A 21,435-nucleotide genomic window follows, 5' to 3' on the forward strand; every position below is an offset into this window, starting at 1 on the left:
TACTAACAAATGATGAAAAGAAAAAGGAGGAAGAGAACAGAGAGCCATCCAAATGCATTCTTTTTTAACCTTTTCGATTCCAAGTGGATGTTGACCTGCTGTCTCCAGACTGCCCTTTGCACAGTAGGAGCAGAACCTGGCTGAGAGCGTCGTGTTCCTTGGCGGTTGCCAGGCACCCCGCTGCCCGGCTCTCTAGATTCAGCTCTCCGTTTCTATTTTGTTTCTAAGGCTGGGATACGTTCTTGATGTGCGAACAGAACACTCTGCTGCCCTTTGCAATTTACGCCTGGCTGAAGTTTCTCACATCACAGCCTATCTTCATCAGAGATCTGTGTTTCCCAGGAAGAAACGCAGACATGCCTTCAAATGTGCTGATCCCAGGGCACTAGGGGACGTCCAGGATCACAGCTGGCCCCCAAGTCAGGAAATACCATCTGGGCCCTGTCCACTCACTCGGGTTGTTTGACAGGTTCAGTCCGTGCTTCTGGTCACTCTAGGCATCCAGAAGCCCCTGCAGATTTGCAGAGACCAGAGCTGCCTTTCTCAGCCCAGCTGCACACGCTGCAGGCATTTGCCACCCTGTGCACATGACTGCAAGGACCTTTCCATGCGGCCGTCTCGCCCACCCTGAGCACTCAGTCCCCAGCTCCAAGGCCTTCCCCGTGTTCCCTGCCCAGCCCACCTTGCCCTCTTCACTTCTGACTCTTGGCAGCCCTTGTCTCTTCTCTCTCTTTGGCTACTTAATATATAACACCTTGGACACCTGTGTGTGGATTTTTCTGGCTTTTCTAACTCCAGTATAAATCCCTTCCAGGGCAGGGGCAGAGCCTACAGTTTACAGAACCCCTTGGTTTCCCACAGCACACAGCATCCTACAGTCACAGGTCTTCCTTCTGGGTCATCCACACCCGCCTGGCTCTGGGACCCAAGAAGTGAAATTTGGGAATGAGGCTCCTCGGGGTTGCAGGAAGAACTAGGGGCTGCCTTGGGTCATGAGGTTTGTTTGAATGTGTCTGGGGCCACCTAGCCAGGATTCCTGGGAACTGAAGCCTCACTTGTCTCCAGGATTTACGAGCACAGTCACATTATGGTGGCCCTGGTGACCCTGTGGCAGTGTGTTTGCCATGTGTGGGACCCAGCACCTCCCTCTCTATTCCTCTTTCTGCCTGCATTGTTTCTCCTCTCTTTCCCTCTCCTTAAAAGCTTCTGCTTAATGCCTTCCCTCTGTATTCCTCTTGGCTTTTGCTGCTATTGGCTTCTCTATTTAGCTCATATTCAGACTTCCTGGGAGAGGGGGTTTGACTGGGTGATCCAGCCGCCATGCGTATAGAAATCTACTGGGCAGAGCTTCATGTCAGACCACCTCCTAGGATGCTGGTCAGCCTGTTGCAGCTACCTTTTTGGTCTGGTGTCCCCCTCTGGTCCAACCAGCTGTGATCAGTGTAGCAGGGCCACTGGGGCTGAATCAAGGCAACTGATCCTGGAAAACCCCTCCAAAGCATGGCTGGCCCTGGTGCCCAAGGTCTCATGAGGACACAGAGCAGCCCGCCTTGACCTACAGTGCTTCTCCACCTCCCACTGGGTGAACGACAGATCCAAGATTCCTGAAGGCTCTCCTTTAGGCGACATAGCTATCAGTAGTCATCCAAGGCTGACTCAAATCTGCACAGTTACAAGATTTCTGTACATTGTAGATAGCTTTCCATCACTGCCCATTCTTTAACTGTTCCTAATGCACTCTTCCAACTTAGCATTTCATTAATGCAGTGGAAATGTCTTCCTTCTCTCATTCATTCATTCAAACAGTCACTTATCAAGAATGCATTGAGGAATTATCATATGTCAGGCATCGTGCTAGGGCCTGAGGACACACAGATCAAGAAAGCACAGCTTCTATCTTCAAAGTCCCCAAAATAGAGTGAAGGAGCTTACACTACATTGGTTTGTGATGAGTTCATCATTCTTCCTTCTGGTGAGAGTGTGGGAATGTTGTGAAAGCTGGCACAATCATGCGTAGAAACTAAGTACAAAGTGCCCAGATCACTTTTGGTCAGGACCCTCCTGTGATACTATAAGTATCACATTTAGAGGGGAACTCACCCTCGGAGTTGGAGCATCCCGGGACAACCGAGTTTCTTACAGCCTCGCAGTCTGCTCACACTTCTCATGCCTCAGCAAGTGCATTCCTCTAAACACAGGAATGTTGAACCTTGCACTTCATTCCCAGGGTGCTCTTACATATGAGTGTGAAAATAGGCACATAATACCTATAACAATAAGCATCGCACCTCCCGTTTGCTCTCCGTGGTCCCAGTGTTAGCACATAGAGGGATGGGAATGAGCCCAGGCTCCTTAGCAGTTCAGCAGGTAACATTCTCCATGTTTTGCTACTAAAATGCTCAGCAGTCCAGGGCAGTGCATGCTACAGCCACATCGTGAATTATTTTAGGCATAAAATATTCCAGTGAGAGATTGGAAAATTACCAGATTCTCATGAGATTAGGGGCAAAGGCTACTGCATTTCTCTCTGTGTGTGTGGCCCTCTCTTGCTTTCTCTTGGCCTTACTTAAGCAAAAAAATAAAAATAAGACCATTCCTTCAGCACCCTCAAAAATATTCCCTACTTCATTGTTTAGTGGTTTATTCAAAAGGACATCATGAAACTCAAATACATATGGGATTCTCTCATTTCAGAGGCCTTGTAGTTTGTGCAGTAAATTTTGTTTGCCTTAACATGTAACAAAGGTTTTTTGAGTAACCAGATAGCAATTTCAGGCAGGCTCCCATTCTTACCAAGTTTTAGCTTCTAATAATAATATTGCATTTTTTTATTATTATACTTTAAGTTCTGGGATACCTGTGCAGAACATGCAGGTTTGTTACATAGGTATACATGTGCCATGGTGGTTTGCTGCACCCATCAACCCGTCATCTACATTAGGTATTTCTCCTAATGCTCTCCCTCCCCTAGTCCCCCACCCTAGACAGGCCCTGGAGTGTGATGTTCCCCTCCCTGTGTCCCCATGTGTTCTCATTGTTCAACTCCCACTTATGAGTGAGAACATGTGGTGTTTGGTTTTCTGTTCCTGTGTTAGTTTGCTGAGGATGGTGGTTTCCAGCTTCATCCATGTCCCTGCAAAGTACATGAACTCATCCTTTTTTATGGCTGCATAGTATTCCATGGTGTATATCTGCCACATTTTCTTTATCTGGTCTATCATTGATGGGCATTTAGGTTGGTCCCAAGTCTTTGCTGTTGTGAACAGTGCTGCAATAAATATGTGTGTGCATGTGTCTTTATAGTAGAATGATTTATAATCCTTTGGGTATATACCCAGTAATGGGATTGCCAAGTCAAATGGTATTTCTGCTTCTAGATCTTTGAGGAATCGCCGCACTGTCTTCCACAATGGTTGAACTAATTTACGCTCCCACCAACAGTGTTAAAGTGTTCCTATTTCTCCACATCCTCTCCAGCATCTGTTGTTTCCTGATTTTTTAATGATTGCCATTCTAACTGGTGTGAGATGGTATCTCATTGTGGTTTTGATTTGCATTTCTCTAATGCCCAGTGATGATGAGCTTTTTTTCATATGTTTGTTGGCTGCATAAATGTCTTCTTTTGATGTGGCTTTATGCTCTGCTACCAAAAAAGCAGCAAGCATTTTTTTTTTTTTAAATGCCTTTAATCCAAATGTTTTATCCGGCAGATAAAGGTTCAGGTCTGTGACTTTTTAGCCCAGCTCTGACCTCTCGTTAGATGTTTTGCAGATAATTGGTTTGCACTGGCTTGGAGCTTTCTTGGCGACGGTGCAAGGCAGGCTGGGTAGGTATGATTACTGCCCTTTGACGAATGTCTTGAACCCTGGCACTTTGGCTCCAAAAGCAACACCTTGTCCTTCTTTCCATTCAGCCTCAATAGATTATGTCCCTGTGTTAAGTTAGAGGACTTTCCTGAGACCGTTTTTCAACCTCCAGTATCTTTTAGATTCAATCCTTAAGCTAATAGGGTAGAAGTTCCTTCAGATCATGACCCCAAACATAACTTTCCTAGCTCCTTGCTAAAATTTTTAACCATAAATAGATAATGTGCTTCAACATGAAGCCCCCTTTACACTGCAGTCTAAATCCTCTTGGAAAGGGTCTGGGACAGCCACAACATAGGCACTTTGTCTCCATGGCACAGAATGACAGCCGGGCTCCAGGTATGGGTGCAGTGCAAGTTCCATCTCACACTATCTAGTGACAAATCCAGTCCAGGTGGATTCATTGAGCAGTCCCTATAGGACTCCCTGCTTGGTGCCCCATTCTGTCCATGAGCAGAGGGTGTGTCTTTAGGCCGTGCTGGTGCTTGCCTGGCCTTGCCCACGCGTACTTTATTCTCTGCTCACCTATGTCCCAAGCACAGTTGCTTCTGGCTGTGCTACGGGCAAACACCCGGCTTCCTCGAAGCGATGCCAGTGCTACTTCCTTCTGCCCCCTCTGAGCAAAGATGCCCTTGAGACCAGCTAGGAGGAAGTTTGCATACCTGTGGCTGCTACCCGACCTGTCACCTGAAAATGACCCCATGCCCCAGCTCAGAAGTTAGAAATTGACCTATACTGCCTAAAATTAGTGTCTCCCATCAAAAAGTGTGCATGCATAGGTGTGTTTATTGTAGATAAATATGCACATTGTACACATATACATACACACATACATACACATATACATCTAGATGAAATGTGAGCGTTAAATATCTACTGCCTACTCCGGGTTGATAGCTCTATACCTATTAAGACAGCACAGTGCAAAGACCACTCTGGAATACCTCATATGTGGATCTCTCCCATGGTTTTGTTCCTGGACTCTTCTCTTGTTGTTGCAGCTTCCTGGGATTCCAAGTTTTGCAGGGATAAAACCTCCGTAGGGCAACTCAGACCCCACTAGGTTTGTCCTTTGTGCTACAAAGCCAAGTATAATTTGCATAAAGTGAACAAAAAGTAAGTTGCGAGCTCTTGGAGCAGCTGTCAAACCTCCACAAAGCCTGTTGGGAATTTAGAGCCAAGAGGAGAAGCGGAAGACCCAGGCAGTTACTGGAAGAACCTGTGGCTTTGAAGCGTTCCACTGAGACCCGGCCCTTTTGCTTATGAAGTCTTCCATTTCCTATCCCCAGAATCCTTCATATTGCCACATTCCCACCAACACAAAACCAAGCTCTGTGTCAATGGAAAACACTGTTAAGACTTCTAGACATGGATTCCTAACATCCATTTCTGAACTCTTCTCTCCTCCCATCCATGAAGCCATGGATCCCAGTCCTCACCCACCCACTCCCACCCTGTTCCAAACACAACTGAAAACTCATCTCTTTTATGAGCTTGCTCTGACAAGTGCAATTCTGCAGCAATTAACATATTCTTTTAGAAAAATCTTGATGAGCAGAGCAGCTGTGAATCTGCTCACCACTCTCAGGTGCAAGATACATCACAACCCTTAATTTTCCTAGATCCAGTTAAACTGGCCCTGAGCACCTGCTGTCCAGGGTGGGAAGCATTCACATATCCACCATTACTGAGGGACACCACCCATCCCTGGGGTTGTATAAATGGCCCTAGAGACTTACACTGTCCATAAAACATCTGGAGGGGTTTCTGGTCTGGCTTCTGACTAAGTCTGTACAACCCATTCCAAGTCACAAGCCTGTGGGTACATTTCTTCTCTATCCAGGAAAGCCATGAGACCATCACTGTGTCTCGAAGGTCTCAGCCCTGCGGCTCAGTCTCCAGGCACCCCCATATCACCCTGTGTTCGTTTCCTAATGCAGCTGGAACAAATTACGATAAACTTGGAGGCTTAAACAACACAAATGTATTATCTGGCAAGTCTGTGGGTTAGAAGTCTAACACAGGTCTCACTGGGTTAAAATTGCTTTCAGCAGGACTGCATTACTGCTGCACCTTCCAGGGGAGAATCTGTTTCCTTGCCTTTCCATCTTCCAGAGGCTGCCCACAATCCTTGTCTCATGGCCCCCTCCTCCCCTCTCAAAGCCACACCATAGGCTGAGTCCTTCTCACATTGCCATCTCTCTCGTTCTCCCTCTCCTGCCTCCCTCTCCCACTTAAAAGGACTCTTGTGATGACACTGGGTTTCCTGGATAATCCAGGATAATCTCCCCAGTTGAAGGTCAGCTGATTAGCAACCTTCGACCTGCAACCTCGATTTTTCTTTGTATAGTGGAACATATTCACAGATTCTGTATATCAGAAAACCCAGCTCACTTCTGCAGGTCTTAGGGGCCCCTCCCTTCCCCTAGTAAGGCCTTTGCCAGCTTTTCCTAATAAAAATCTCAAAGCTTCATCCCTTTGGAGCAATCCAGTGCTTTGCCTACCACAGCCAAGGCTTTGGGAAACCAAAGACCTTTAAAGAACCTCCTCTAAGGCAAGGCATAAATCCCTTCTGGTAAGACACAAATCCCTTTCTGGCCCTCTCCAAAGGGGGCAAAGAAGACAACTGCCCCTTTTGGGATGGGAAAAAACAGATCATTTCTCAGTCATCCTTCCTACACTTGTGTCTTTGTGTCTGATGAACCCTGGCAGGGCGTCTTTTCCTCTGCCTCCATTCCCCTTCCTCTCTTCATGCATGTGTGGGCCTGGGACCACATCCTGTACTTCTGGAAGCTTCCAGCAGGGCTCACACAGTGCTCTGCACACACATTCAAGTGTTCCACTGATCTTGCACCTTATGAACAAGGCTCCAAAAGTCAGCAAAAATATCGGCGAATATAGGGCTTTGCCATCAATTCCAGTAGCTGGAGCACTTAAAACTTTTGCTTGAGATTTATTTGGATGGAGTGCTAGAGCTCAAAAGAAAAAATCCACTGAGCAGTCAGAGTGGATAAAGGACAATTTAGGGAGTATGTAGAAGTTATAGACTCCCATTCCAAATGGTCAGTCTTAAAGGATCTGAAATTACATATTCATTTATGCAAGAAAAATTTCTTTAGCTCTTGTTATGTGCCAGGCACCGTCTTCGTGCTGGGTTTAAGGTCGCAGGAGACCTCATGTTGTCTTTTGCTTTTCCACTGTTTAATCAGAGGGGAATTACTCAGAGTCAAGTGAGTATCATGGAGAATACCAGCTTTAGAGGTCAAACATCCTAGGCAAGTTATGGAACTTTCCAGAAACTCCTCTCCCCTATCTTAACAGTGGTGATAAAAATGACATCTGTTCACAGCGTTTTGGAGAAGACTGAATTGTATACAGCACACTCAGTAAACACCCTCACCTCCCCTCCCTTCTGCCTCAGAGATAGACCCAAAGCAACCCCAGATCACCAGACAGCTGGAAGAATGAAGGAAGTGGGCTCTCTTGCAGCCTCATTATTTGTTATTCTGTTCGCCAAATCTGGATTGTCCCTGGGCCTTTGATTTGCTACCCAAGGACTCCCACTCCTGCTTTCCTTAACCCACTCCCACCTCACCCAAGAGAGTTAGTCCACCATCTCCCCATTCCCATCTGCTATGGACTGAGTTATGTTCCCCATAAATTCATATGTTGACATCCTAATCCACCATGTGATGGCATTTGGGAGTTGGGGACTTTGAGAGGTAATTGGATCATAAGGGTGGGGCCCTCAGGATGGAGTCAGCACCCTTATAAGAGAGATCACAGAGAGTTTGCTGTCTGCCATGTGGTTGTGAATAGGCAGCTTCCTGCAAGCCAGGAAGAGAGCCCTCATTAGGAATAGAACTGGCCGGCACCTTGAGCTTGGGTTTCCCAGCCTTCAGAACTGTCAGAAATGAACGTTTGTTATTTAAGCCACCAGTTGGTGGTACTTTGTCACGGCTGCCCCAACGAACACACTGTGATCCTGGAATTGCCTCCGCTGCCCTAGTGGGACATGTGTGCTCCTGTGTTTTCTTCAAGGCTGTGAGCCTTGAGGGCAGGGGCTGCATCTTTATTCACCCCTGTACCCAGCTCTTAGCACAGGATCTGGGACATAGCAGGTGTTCAGTGTTTGTAAATTGAATTGAACTGGAATCTGCCTACTGTCCTGTTTTGTTTACCTTTGCTGCCATAACAAATTACTGAAAATTGACTGGACTAATATCACAAATGCATTGACTTAAGATCCTAGAGGTCAGAAGTCCAACAGGAGTCTCGCTGGGCTAAAGTCAAGGTGTCATCAGGGCTGTGTTCCTTTCTGGAAGCTCTGGGGGAATCCACTTCCTTTCCTTTTGCAGATTCTAGAGGCCACCTGCACTCCTTGGCTCCTGGTCTCCTTCCTACATCTTCAACACCAGCAACCATGGCCAGGCATGATGTCTCACCTCTGTAATCCCAGCATTTGGGGAGGCCAAGGCAGGAGGATTCACTTGCACTCAGGAGTCTGAGACCAGCCTGGGCAACAGAGTAATACCTCATCTCTGCAATATATATATACATATATACGTATATATGTATATGTATATATACACATATACATATATACGTATATATGTATATGTATATATATACATATATACGTATATATGTGTGTATATATATATACATATATACGTATATATGTATATATATACATATACATATATACATATGTGTGTGTATATATATACATATATATACATATGTGTATATATATATACATATGTGTGTGTGTATATATATATATATATATATAAAATTAACAAAACTAGCTGACTAGGGTGGTGCACACCTGTGGTCCCAGCTACTCAGAAGGCTGAGGCGAGAGTATCACTTGTGCCTGGGAGGTCAAGGGGCTGCCATGATCCCTAATTGCACCACTGAACTCTAGCCTGGGCCACAGCAAGACCCTGTCTGTCAAAAAAAAAAAAAAACAAAAACAAACCCAGCAACGTTGGACTAAGTCCTTCTTATGCTGCTATCTCCCTGGTTCCCTCTCTTCTGCTGCCTCCCTCTTCCACTTTTAAGGACCTAGGATAATCTTCCAGCTGACTGACAACTTCCATTCCATCTGTGAGTATAATTTCTCCTTGACATGTAACATGCATATCCACAGTTCCCGGGATCAGGATGTGGGCATTGTTGGGGCCATTATTCTGCCTACCGTATGCCATATAAAGAGGTTTGAAAATAACCTCCATCCTAATTTGTGATTCCTGCAACTCAGTGAAATCCTTACACACCCCCCACTGTTGCCTTCCCTATGACACATGCTCCAACTAAGCTTGGTCTCTAGACTTGAATATCTCAGGAACATCTGAAAAACATTGCATAGGAGATAAATTACCAGGCCTGCCAAGCTTGAGTTATTGCTCTCTGATCCTTAGTTCAGCAACCACTTAATCTCCACTTCTCTTACTTGAATTATTACCATCAGTGAAAGATGGTGTTTGGGGAAAGGCTGTGGAATAAGGATTCTGCCAGTTTTGTTGCCCTTTTCTCCTCCTCCCAAGAGGACATGGCTTGGTGGGTTGGAAATCCCAGAGGAGACCCGTTCCTAACCTGAGCTTTTCTCTGTCTGGATCTCTCATTCTTTCTGTTTCCAGTGCATTCCAAATCATGTGCATTCCTTCCCAGTCACCTCTCAGCTTATCTCATCTGGAAAAATAGATACCTATACTATCCATTATTTTTTTTATTTTATTATTATTTAAGTTTTAGGGTACATGTGCACAACGTGCAGGTTTGTTACATATGTATACATGTGCCATGTTGGTGTGCTGCACCTATTAACTCGTCATTTAGCATTAGATATATCTCCTAATGCTGTCCCTCCCCCCTCCCCCCACCCCACAACAGGCCCCGATGTGTGATGTTCCCCTTCCTGTGTCCATGTGTTCTCATTGTTCAATTCCCACCCATGAGTGAGAACATGTGGTGTTTGGTTTTTTGTCGTTGCGATATACTATCCATTATTGATAGAGTAGTGTGGCTCCATTACTGATTTGGGGAAGAGTGAATTTTTCTCCAAAAAGTTCAAAGCATTTTCATGAATATAACATTTTACTCCCCACAAAAATCTTCGTGGGATTATAGATAGGAGGTATGAGAATGGAGGCAAAGTGTGTAGAAGTATTACTGACCATATTAAAAAGTAATCGCTGAGGCATTTTTTTAATGGTGTAAGTGGTTTCCCCATGGAAAGTAGGTGTTTGTATCTCTGTCTAGTACTGTCATAGTCTTTTTTTAGCTTCTGTAACAGAATACCACATATTGGGTAATTTATAATGAACAGAAATTTATTTCTCACAATTCTGGAGGCTGCAAGTCTAAGATGGAGGGGCTAGCATCTGGAGAGGGCCTTCTTGCTGTATCATTTCATGACAGAAGGTGGAAGGGTAAGAGAGGGTGAGAGAGGAGAAAGTAAGAGAGGGGCCAAACTCATTCTCTTATGAGGAGCCCACTCTCTCAATAGCAGTATTAATCCATCCGTGAGGGGGGAGCACTCGTGGCCTAATCACCTCTTAAAGGTTCCACCTCTTAATACCATCACAGTGGCAATTAAATTTCACATGAGTTGTGGAGGAGACAAACATTCAAACCATGGCAGGTACCCAAAAAGCAAGCTGACATACAATCAGGGCATCTACAGATATATATGTATCACACACACATACACACGCATACACATGCACACACATGCACACACATACATACATATGATTGCATCCACCCGGCACCTCATTTATTTGGACAATGTATCCTGAGCCTCCATTGTGTCTAAGGTACGGCTGGGGACAAAATGACTAAAGCATACTTGCTTACCTTGAAGATTCAGGGTCTGTCAGGACAGAGACATGAAAGCCAGCCACTGTCACCCTGTGGGCTAAGTGCTGTCCTAGAGGCAGGCACTGGGTGGTGAGGACAGAAACTAAACATATTGGGAGCTCTCTGGCAGGCTTCCAGGGAAAGGCAAGTCTTAGCTGACTCCTGAGGATTTCGCTAGTCTATGGGGGCTGAGGAGGAGCCTGGGAGACAACAGAGGCAACATGTGGGCACACATCTGCAGGAAGGAGCACAGTCCTTAGAGAATCCTGAGTTCCCCCAAGTGCAGAGAAGAGATGGAAGGTTTGGAAGAAGAGGACATATCATCAGTGGCCCAGAGAGCCTTGCTGGGAGCCTGGACTTGATGAGCAACCACTGAACAATTTAAAGCAGGACAGGAACTGATGGAATCTGAATTAGAGAGAGCCCAATCTGAAGCTCTGTAAGAAATGAAGTGGATGTTGGCAAGACTGGAACAGTGATCTAGATCTGGTGACTGCCACAGCAACCCCGATGAAAACTGATGAGAGGGCTACAGAACGCTTTGTAGAGGATGATCACTCATGTATGAATGTGTCAATGCACAGAGAGATCTCTGAAAAGATGTTCCTGGAAATGTTAACAATGGTTACCTCTGCTGGCAGGATACAAGGTGGTTTTTCTTTTTAATATTTTTCTGGGTTGATTAAAATGTTCTACATGAATGTATACCATCTTTATAATCCAGAACAAAAAAAAAAAAAAACAATTAATTAAAACCCGACCCTGAGATTGAATACACAAATGGACAGTGGCCAACCACATATAAAAATAGCACTTGGACCCGCAGCCTGCAGCCACCTGCCCAGGAAACCAACTGCTTTTCTACAATAAACAACCCAGGAAGCCAGCCTGTTATAAGTCAGACTTGCAAGAAACCAGTGACACTCCAGAAAGCTAAACAATAACTTCTGTAACAATTGGCCCAAATGACCAGGACTTGGTTAATAACCAAATTTCCCTCATTTTTGCTCCTACTTCCAACTTAAGGCCAATTGGAAAAAGTCAAATATGCCCCCTCACCAATCACACAGGATGTCTATTTCTAGGTAGCTCACCTGCAGCTTCCCCATGATGACAGTTTCCATCAGGGCATGGCTGAGGCCTTCCCTCTTTTCCAACATGAAGCTTTCCCACTCCCCTGCCTGCCTTTGGGCCGTTACCAAATGCATGTGATGGTCCTTTACTACAGCACGTTCGAATAAATAGGCTCTGTTTTCCTCACTTGGTTGATTTTCACTTATTTCCACAATCCAAAGAGTTCTGGTGCCTTGGGGACAGTAAAGAGGGACCATGAGGAAAGGCTTTTAGGAAAAGGAAGCCACAGGACTTGGTGTCTGTTGGCAGTGGGGTGAAAGATGGAGACACAAAGATGCCTCTGGGTGCTGGCTTGGGGTCCTGGGCTGGTGTTGGTGCCATGCGCAGAGCCCTGCACAGGAGGGGCCACATGGAAAAGGTCTGAGCTGGGGCCTTGCAGAAAAGAAGGAACAATCAGCAGGTGATGAGGATGCTTAGAAAAGGAACTCTGTGGAGGCATGGGCAAGGCTAGTCACCAACAAGGAAAGGAGAGGAACCCAGCGCTGGCAACATCTGGAGCCATCACAACCCTGAGTCTAAAGGGGCCAAGGGAGGAAACCAGAGAGAGCTGCAGGAGAGAGGACCACTGGGTGGGACTATGGCTGTAGGAAGAGGAACACAGCCCATTTCAATTCAACCCATCTTAATAGAAAGGTTCCATTCTCCTCCTGCTCTTTGATCTCCCGCCAGAACCTCTCATGAGCCAAGCCCAACAGGAAGCCAGAGGACATGAGAGACCAGGTACATCCAGAAAAGTCATTCACCTGGGCTGCAGAGAGAGTCCAGAGAGTGTGGGGGGACTCTTCAGGGACAGATGGAGAATATCTAGTCCAGACAGCATGGGGATAACAATCTCTGTCTTGGAAAAATGTTTATTTTGAGGTTCTTACAGGAAATCGATGTGGAAATATCTTGCAAGCAAGTCAATATGGCAGCAAAGAAATTGAGGGAAAGATCTGACCTGGAGAGCTAGATGAGGAAGTCATCTACATATAGGGAGAGCTTCATCCACAGGAGACTTTTCCCCAAGAAAGAGTGAGGGATGAGAAGAAAACGAGGCTGAAGATAAACCGTGGGGTACCCCCAATATTCAAGGGGACAGACAGAAGAGGAAGTCAGGAAAAGTCACTGAGAAGGAGAATTGGTCAGAGATCTAAAGGCAAAAGCTGGAGTGTTTATCAGATTTGCAGTCATGCTTTTCAGCAGCAAAGTCTACTAGTCATTTAGGCAAAGATCTAAACCTAAAGGCATAGGCTCAAACCAAAGCCAAATCACGCTATTCAAGTTTATGGTCCTTGAGACTCCAGGAACAGGGGAATGGCAGAAGAGTGTCAATGAAAAGAGTCAAACTCTGTAAAATAGTTGAAGAGATTTATTCTGAGCCAAATGTGAGTGACATAGCCCTCAGGAGGTCCTGAGAACATGTATGTGCCCAAGGTGGTCAGGCTGCAGCTTGGTTTGATACATTTTAGGGAGACATGAGACTTCAACCAAATACATTTCAGAACTACATTGGTTCAGTCCAGAAAGGCGGGACAACTCAAAGGAGGGGGGTTGTTAGTTCCAGTTTATAGGTAGATTTAGAATGTTTTCTAGTCGGCAGTGGGTTGAGTTTTATCTAAAGACCTGGGATCAACAGAAAGGAAATGTCTGGGTTGCGATAAGAGGTGTGGAGACCAAGGTTTTCTCAAGCAGCTGAAGCCTCCAGGTTGCAGGCTTCAGAGAGAGTAGACTGTAAACGATTCTTATGAGACTTCGGGTCTGTGTTGATGTTAATGCCAGAGAGGTATAATAAGGCGTGTCCGATCCCCACTTACCATAATGGCCTGAACCAGTCTCTCAGGTTAAATTTTAGGAGCGCCCTGGCCAAGGAAGAAGTCCACTCAGATGGTTGGGGGGCGTTCAAATTTTGTTTTTGGTTTACAAGAGCTACTGGTTTGTGGTAGTGCTGGGCACAGCATTTGCACTTCCCTGGGCACACGTTTTAAAATAGTCCCAGTGAGCTTCCTCTACAAGCCACACTGGAGTCATGGGCGTGGCAGGAAAGAACAGGGAGAGTGGCAATGCTGCCACAGGTGCTTCAAAGCTGGGACCATGATTCATTCCTTCAGCCCTGGATAACAACACCTGATCCTTTTTTTTTTTTTCAAACCTAAAGAATTGTTCATGAACCAAAATTTTTAAATAAATAAATAAAATGAATATTTACCCGAGCCAACAGATACACTGCCCTCTCCCAGTTCACTTTTCCCATTTGCAAATGCCCGTTTTTCCAGGAGCTTTTCTCCCTCTCTCCCTCCTCACCCCATCATGCATGGCATCGACATAAGATACTGTCAATGTCAATCTTCTCCAATCAGGCACAAATTGGGTTATCAGTGGTGTGCAGAAAGCTGACACGAGCTTGCTTAGCACTCGAAAAAATGAAAAACAATTGAACCAGCAGGCTAAAGTAGCCACAGCTCCCAAACTAAGAGGGAACATGTTTACACACATTTGTCAGCAATTCCCCAACCCTTTTTTGATTAGTTGTGTTCAGTACCCCTTATTATATCACATTATGAGCTCTTATTAATTTTTCCCAATTACAGAGCCCTCAGCTCCTTCCACGTCAAAAGGTTAAACCCCCCTAATAAGCAGCCCTTTTCTTCTGACTTAAGCCAACCAAGGGACTGCCTTTTGCATCAATTTTATTCCCAACATGCTAAGAGCAGGCATTCCTCAGTACTGGATGTTCTGTAACAGCCCTGCCCAATGGAAATATAATGCCAGCCACCTGCATAATCTTAAATTCTCTAATATGAACCTTTAAAAGGAAAAAAGAAATAGGTGCAATTAAAATAATGATATATTTTATTTAACCCACTATATCCAGATATTAAAAGCTCAACATGTAATTGGTATGACAATTATTAATGGGATATTTTACTTTTACATTATTACTCTTCAAAATCCCCTGTGTGTTTAACACTTACTGCACATCTCTGTTCAGACCAGGCAAATTTCAGGCTGGTAGCTGCTGTATTGGCCAGCACAGGTCTGCAAGAGACAAGCAGCTTTCTCTCTTCTCCTCTGGTGACTGACACAGGATTCTCTCTGCAGTAGTTACTCATTTTTTCCAGATAACCTTACCCTTCAGCCCATCCAAAGAGGAATTTGCAGATTAAAGAGGATGTTTTTGTTTGTATGTATCAAAAAGTTATTAGGGAGGATTGGTGCTGGAAGGAGAATTATCCAGCACTTAATCCATCAGGTCTTACTGTGTTTGCAACAGCATTATCCAAGTCAATGCAGGGCCCGTTAAAAACAAACACACAAACCACATCTCTCCTGGTCCAGCTGAGAATATGTTTAAAGAACATTTCTTGGGGCTCAGGGAAAAGGGTCTAAATAGAAATGTTAGCACTAAGACTGGGAGCACCAGCATCTTTGAATTTATGATATGAGCCAAAAGTTTGCAAAACTGGGTAAAACATGACTTCTCAAGGACACATCATTCACAAATGTTGAGTTCTGCAGGCAAGGCAACGTCAAGAGAAGAGTGCAGATTTCCACTTTTCCCTACAAAAGAGCAGATGTGATTACTTCAGTGTATGTACTTGTGTTGAGAATTCAGTCAAGTGACTTTAAAGAAATCAAATAAACCTTTGCTGGAGAAGGCAAGAATGATTCAGGGGGAGGCAGAGCAAAGCACACAGGCTTTGCCAATGGGCCCCAGGGGAGAAGCATAGAAGCAGGAGGAAATGTAATTTTAAGAGGACTATATCCCAAGTGCATGAAACCCAAACAGCATTGCAGTAGACAAGCCACAGGGCAGGGAAGTACAGGCCATTTGTAATCTATGAGCTATTAATAAGTCATCCCCAGGAGACACAGAACACCAAATGGGGCATCATACTTGGCCCCCAGGGCTGCCTGTCTCCATGGCCCATGCTGGCTGTCTGTGTGAGCAGAGACTCAAAAGCGCTCAAAATCTCACTGTTAAAAAAGAGTGTGAGCATTAAACAAATGCAGCCCTGGAAAGTACGAGAAACCACTGTCCTGAAACCCGTCATTCCACCTAGGCTTCCTCGAGAGCTGACCAGGTGCAGAGCATGGTTTGACCCCAGGGAGCAGCCCAGAGTTTCCACGCTTTCTACCAAAAAGGCATCTCAATGGCAAATCCTTCTATCTCCTTCCAAGTTCACTCACTGTGGCCTTAAAATATAGACTCTACAAACGTAGAACCAGAATGGCTTTGGGTTCCTAGAAGGGGCCACCGCAGGGTTATACAAGATCATCGGGCAGGAATCTGCCCCCTTCTGTGCAGCAACTGTCCCAAACCAGAGTACATGGCTTGGTGAGCAGAGAAGCAGCAGGGAGCCTTTGTGACTCAGACTCTGTCCCCAGAAACCCTGTCCCCAGATACCACTCAGGCCTCACCCTAAATAGACTGTGACTGGACAGAAGGGAATCAAGTCCTCTTTCCAGATATTTTCCTTCCAGGATGGAAGACTTGATTGCAGATCAATTATGATCAGAGCTGCCTAAAGATATCGCAAGGTTATTGCTAGGAAAATTTTTCCTTTTAGCAAGATGATCCTGGAAAAATAAACAAACAAACGCCAACAGAGAAATCGCCCTCTTGACTTTCCTTCTGCTTCACTTTACAAATGCAGCTAATTTTGCAAGAGAAACACTGCCACCCAAGCTGAGGGAAAAAGGAAAATGCAAATATTTCCACTGCCTGATGAAAATCCACCAAGTAGTTCAGGTTAAAGTAGGAATCACCTCAAGGAATAAATGACTGATAAACACAAATCCAGTTTACTTCTGGCCACTCTGACCCCAAATGAGACGTACTCCTGTAGCACATATACCCAGAGAGAGGCAATATGAAACAGGTCTCCTCTTGCCATCAGGCGCTGATGCACAGTGAGGACCTCAGAGAAAAAACAAGCTGTGCTGTGTAAGGAAGCTCTGCAGTTCCCCCCATAACGTATCAGTACAACACAGGAAAAGAACATTGCACAATAAAAGGGAAAGTCCAATCTCACAAAAGGAAAAGCATCGTGCCCCTGACATAATTTGTTAGGAAACTCATGTCAGGAGAAAATCACATTGTCCCCCAGTCAACTGCAACAGCCCAGCGCAGCAACTCGTGTCTAATTTGCATTAAAGTATTATTAAGGACGGTGCCTCCAGGAGGGTGACCGGGAAATGCTGAAGTCAGTTGGAGCTCGTAGGCATTCATCACAGTCACCACTTATTAATGGCTTGCCAGATGTTCCAACCTGGCCTCAAGCATGGTTGTCAGCGCTGCAGGGTGTAGAGGTGAACAGTACCTTAACAGGGCTGGGAGGTAGGCTGTCCAGGCTCATGGAGGAGTCCCCTGCATCTTGCCTCCCTCTCTCCATCTCCCCATGGGGACACTGGCCCTGGATGGACGTGCCACCATGCTTTATCTCCCAGATGTCTATCCTGCACACCCCTGGTTCTCAGGCTTAGGCAGATGAAGACACATGACCTTCTAGAGGTGTTGGACTTCTAGAGTTTTACCATCAAAAGCAACTTCTCTTTTCTCAGGTGAAATTAACCATTTACAAGAGTGCATTTCAGCGGCATTTAGTACATTGATGATGTTGTGCAGCCAACAACTCCATCATGTTCCAAAACATTCTCATTACCCCAAAAGGAAAGCCCGTGCTCGTAAAGCAGCCACTCCCAACTCCAAAACAACGTTCAAGAGGACGTCTTATTTCATTCCAAAACAATGTCTCCTACCCCACCCCACCCTCACCCCCAGACTCGGACCAGTTTTAAGCCACAAAAGAACCCTGAGTTCCCCTGGCAGGGATTTGTGTTTTATTGGTCTTTGCATCCCCAGGGCCTAGCACAGGGCTCGGTACACAGGAGGCGCCTAGTAGAAGTTACGGGGCCAAAATGGCAGAGATGGGGCTCCAAGCCTGTGCTTGAGCCATCAGGTGTGCGTGTTTCAGCTCATCTGTTTTGAGCCAAGCCCCTAGGCTGCACTTCACTATAGACTCCACCTGAAGTTCACCCAAGTCTGAGCTACTGAAAAAGCCAGTGAGAGCCAGGAGGGGGAGAATTCTCCGTTATTCTCAGAGTGCTGACCCCATGTGCTTCCCAATGGCTCATCCCATAGATGGGGCTCCATACCCCAGGTTCTCTCCTCTTAGGAAACCTTTCAAGGAAGCCCATTTGACTGTGTTTCTTTCCCCCTAATAATTCGCCTCAGCTCTGCACCAGATGCCACTGCCACTGCCACAGCTGCCATAGAGGTGGGAGCTGTGCCTTCAGCATCCTCCACGTGGCTGCCCCAGGCCTCATTCAGAGCAGGTGTCCGTGTGTCCTCTGCCTCCAGCCGTGGGTTTCCACCAAGCAAAGGTACAAGCTTTACACACCCCTTCCTCCCTCAGCCCATACACATCACTCTCGAAGGAAGATCAGGGGGCTTGCATGGAGTCTATGGGGTGGAGCCCGATGTGGATACTACACTGGCCCTGGCCCCTAACTCCCTAGTTGCCAAGTCATCATTCACCAAGCTGAGAGCTTCAGTGAGAAGGGCTGGAGGAGGGATAAATGCAGAACACATTCAGAGCCTACAGTGCTGAGGTTTGGGGGCTCCCTGGCATCTGGAGGGGCAGCACCACACTCGAATATAGAATGATTCCATTTGCAAGCCCATAGGGAAAAACTGGAGTGGGTGAAGGTGAAAGCGCCGTGGGTGGTCTGTAGGTAATCCCAGCCTCAGGCTGTCCCCGTTTCTGGTGATAGGATTCTATTTTAGAACCTTTACTTTCATCTTACCCTCTGAGTCTAGCAACAGAGTCTAAGCTAACCTCCCATTGTGTCAGAGAATCTTCCTCTGTTTGGGTAATATGTCACTCTGCTTTTTGCTTGTTGCTGGTTGACTGAGTCATGTCTCTTTCTACTGAGGCAAGGGGAAGGGAGGGGGAGTCGGTGCATGCTGAGGACAATAGGGGACGCTGACAGTGAATGCTTGGGCTGTGTCAGGGGGAAATGGGGACATGCTGGGCTGGCCCTGAGCTAATCGTGAAGAAGGCACAGTGGGGGTGTGCCCGTCTCCAACGTTCCTGTCATTCATTCTAGGAGCCGCCAAACCAAATATCAAACACATTCCACAGAACCAAGATGTGCGTAGGTTATCCTAAGCTCAAATGAGTTTGGGAAAGCACAATTTAAGCAATTATATATATCATAGGATTTCTCAGAGCCCTTAATAGGCTCACTTGTTCTAGAACTCTCCAAGAGGGAGACAGAGTGGGCAACATTTCCCAAGCCTGCATCCCTTTATTTCCCTTCCACGTCACCCCCTCCTTCCCACCACCTCCCAGCAAAATAGGATCCCTTTACCCCCACTGCAAGGGTGTAGGACTTGTTTCAGTGGGGGTGCTGCCATCAGCTCATATCAGCTCATGACAGCTGATCGTTAAATAGCGGGAATTTTGTGAGCTGGTCAACAGGTGATAGTTTGCAGTCAGCCATGGTGGGAGCTTGTACACCACAAAAATTGACAAATGCTATAAATTGAGCCTTTTTGTTAAGACAGATCAATTTATAGAGGCTTCCTGGGATTGGAGGGGGCCCATTGGGTCCAAGAACTCCTTGCTGGTGCTCTCTCCACTATAGAACCGTTAGACTGGGCTCTCCTCTGTACAACCTTTTAGGGTCTGCACAATCTCCACTTTGCACAAACTAGTAGAGCAGAGATCCATGCACAAAGCCACAAGCCCCTCAATTCCTCCCCAGTGGGAGCATCTTCAAGCCACCCCTACCAGGAAAAAAAACAGCTGTTATCTCCCCACTAGTGAAGTCATTTTGAGAAGAAAAATGATATTCCTTCAACCTGACACAATAGAAAGGCAGGAGGCCACATCTACCCTAAAGATTTCGACCTCTGTCTTCTGGTACCTCAAAGCCTCAGAGTACACAACAGGATGACTCAAACGAATTGAGAAAAACACTTAAAATGCAAGAGACCTGCTGATAATGAAGCCGGAGGGACTGAATATCTTCTCATTCAGCTAGGGCTAAATGGAAACTGGTGGCCTGCTTCAATCCAGGGCCATTTTGAAGAGCATGCATGTGCCTGGTTCACAGGAAACCAAGTTGTCCGAGAAATGAAGGCAGAGGCTGAGAGAAGAACTACACCTACATGTTTGACCCATGGAGGAAAAGAATCATTTTCTTCTCTGAAACCTGGAGAAAAGCAACACTCACAAAACACAGTCGTGTATGTGACCATACAGGGAGACATTGCGCTCCCATCAACCGAAACCTGCTAAAGCCTTGTGAAACCTTTTGACTAAAATTATTCCATTTGCTTTCTAGAAAAAGGACATGCAATTTATTCAATGCCTACAGACCATTCAAAGACACATCAAGCTTTCTTTTAAACGAAATTTCTTATTTTACCTTAAAAAATTGTATCCTAAAATAATTTTTTTCCTAAAAAATCCTTAAAAAGTGAATATTTTTCAGGGTAGAAGTTGGTTGCATAAGCTGTTGACCAACAGTCCCTAGAATAAAGATGCTGAGATGCAGAGATGTTTGGCCACTGGCCAAAGATCAGCTACCAAGTGATTATCTGAGGACCTGAGTCTTTGAAACCGCAAATCTAGTTAGTGCATGTCTCCTCCACAAAACCCAGGCAAAGGAAATGCCCATCTCTGAGAGCTCAAATAAAACATGGCAATGATTACAGAGAGCAGACTCCTCTGCAAAAGACCCCGAAATACCAACGGCAGATTTCTCCAGAACAACACAGATGCAATGAAGTGCAAAACATAGGCCTTTTGCATTCCAATCAAGTATCGCCAGGAATTTAAGCCACATTTAAGTAAAAGTAATTCTGTTTTATTGATGCAGGAATTAGTATAATCACTGAAATACATCCAGAGGGTGCAGCCTTTATAGGAAAAGAGGAAGTCAGCATTAATTTGTTCAAAATGCTAACACTTAACTGCAAGCGCAAAGTTAAACAACAGGACGCCTATAGAGTGTGGATTAAAGGTGAAGTCAAGAGGGAAAATGATGCAGGGAAATAACAGTTTCTTGTAAAATTACACAGACCTTGTTAGAGCAGGGAAAATACCCTTGAACGCTCGCTTGCCAGCCCCCCCTTTTCTTGCTGGTACCAGGTGGAGCTACCCAACAGGTGTTGAGTTGTGGGGATCAGTTTGTTCTTAACCCTCAATTATGTGGTCACTGCTCTGGGTGAATTACCTGGGACCCTTTTTTCTCCTTCAAAACCCGGTTTCTGTCATCCCCAGGAGAGGGACAGCAGAGAAAATGAAATTCAGTTTTCCACTTGCTAGAATTCTTAACAGAAACGGGTTTGTGGGAAGTGGGTTGGAACATCTGTCTAAAATTGGAACTCCGGCTAATGTGAGGGTTTGGATTGACTATTCTTTCCTCTGTCGTGAGAGCCCATGATGTGGTGGAATCAAAGCAAATCCAAATCGGTCTTGCCCCAGAAAATTGACGAGGAAACGTCCTGCCCATCAGTCATGCAGAGACTAGTTCTTCTGAAATAGCTTCCCCATTCCTCACTCTAAAGCTCACC

At 45.6% G+C, this 21,435-nt stretch overlaps 1 protein-coding gene across 2 annotated transcripts in view; it reads left to right on the forward strand.

Annotated features, from left to right (window-relative positions):
• Positions 1–21,435, forward strand: part of KCNJ6 (potassium inwardly rectifying channel subfamily J member 6) — a 321,643-nt gene that overhangs the window by 177,194 nt on the left and 123,014 nt on the right. The window lies entirely within an intron of this gene.

This window comes from Symphalangus syndactylus, chromosome 5, assembly GCF_028878055.3.
Source record: "Symphalangus syndactylus isolate Jambi chromosome 5, NHGRI_mSymSyn1-v2.1_pri, whole genome shotgun sequence".
Lineage (NCBI taxonomy): Eukaryota > Metazoa > Chordata > Mammalia > Primates > Hylobatidae > Symphalangus > Symphalangus syndactylus.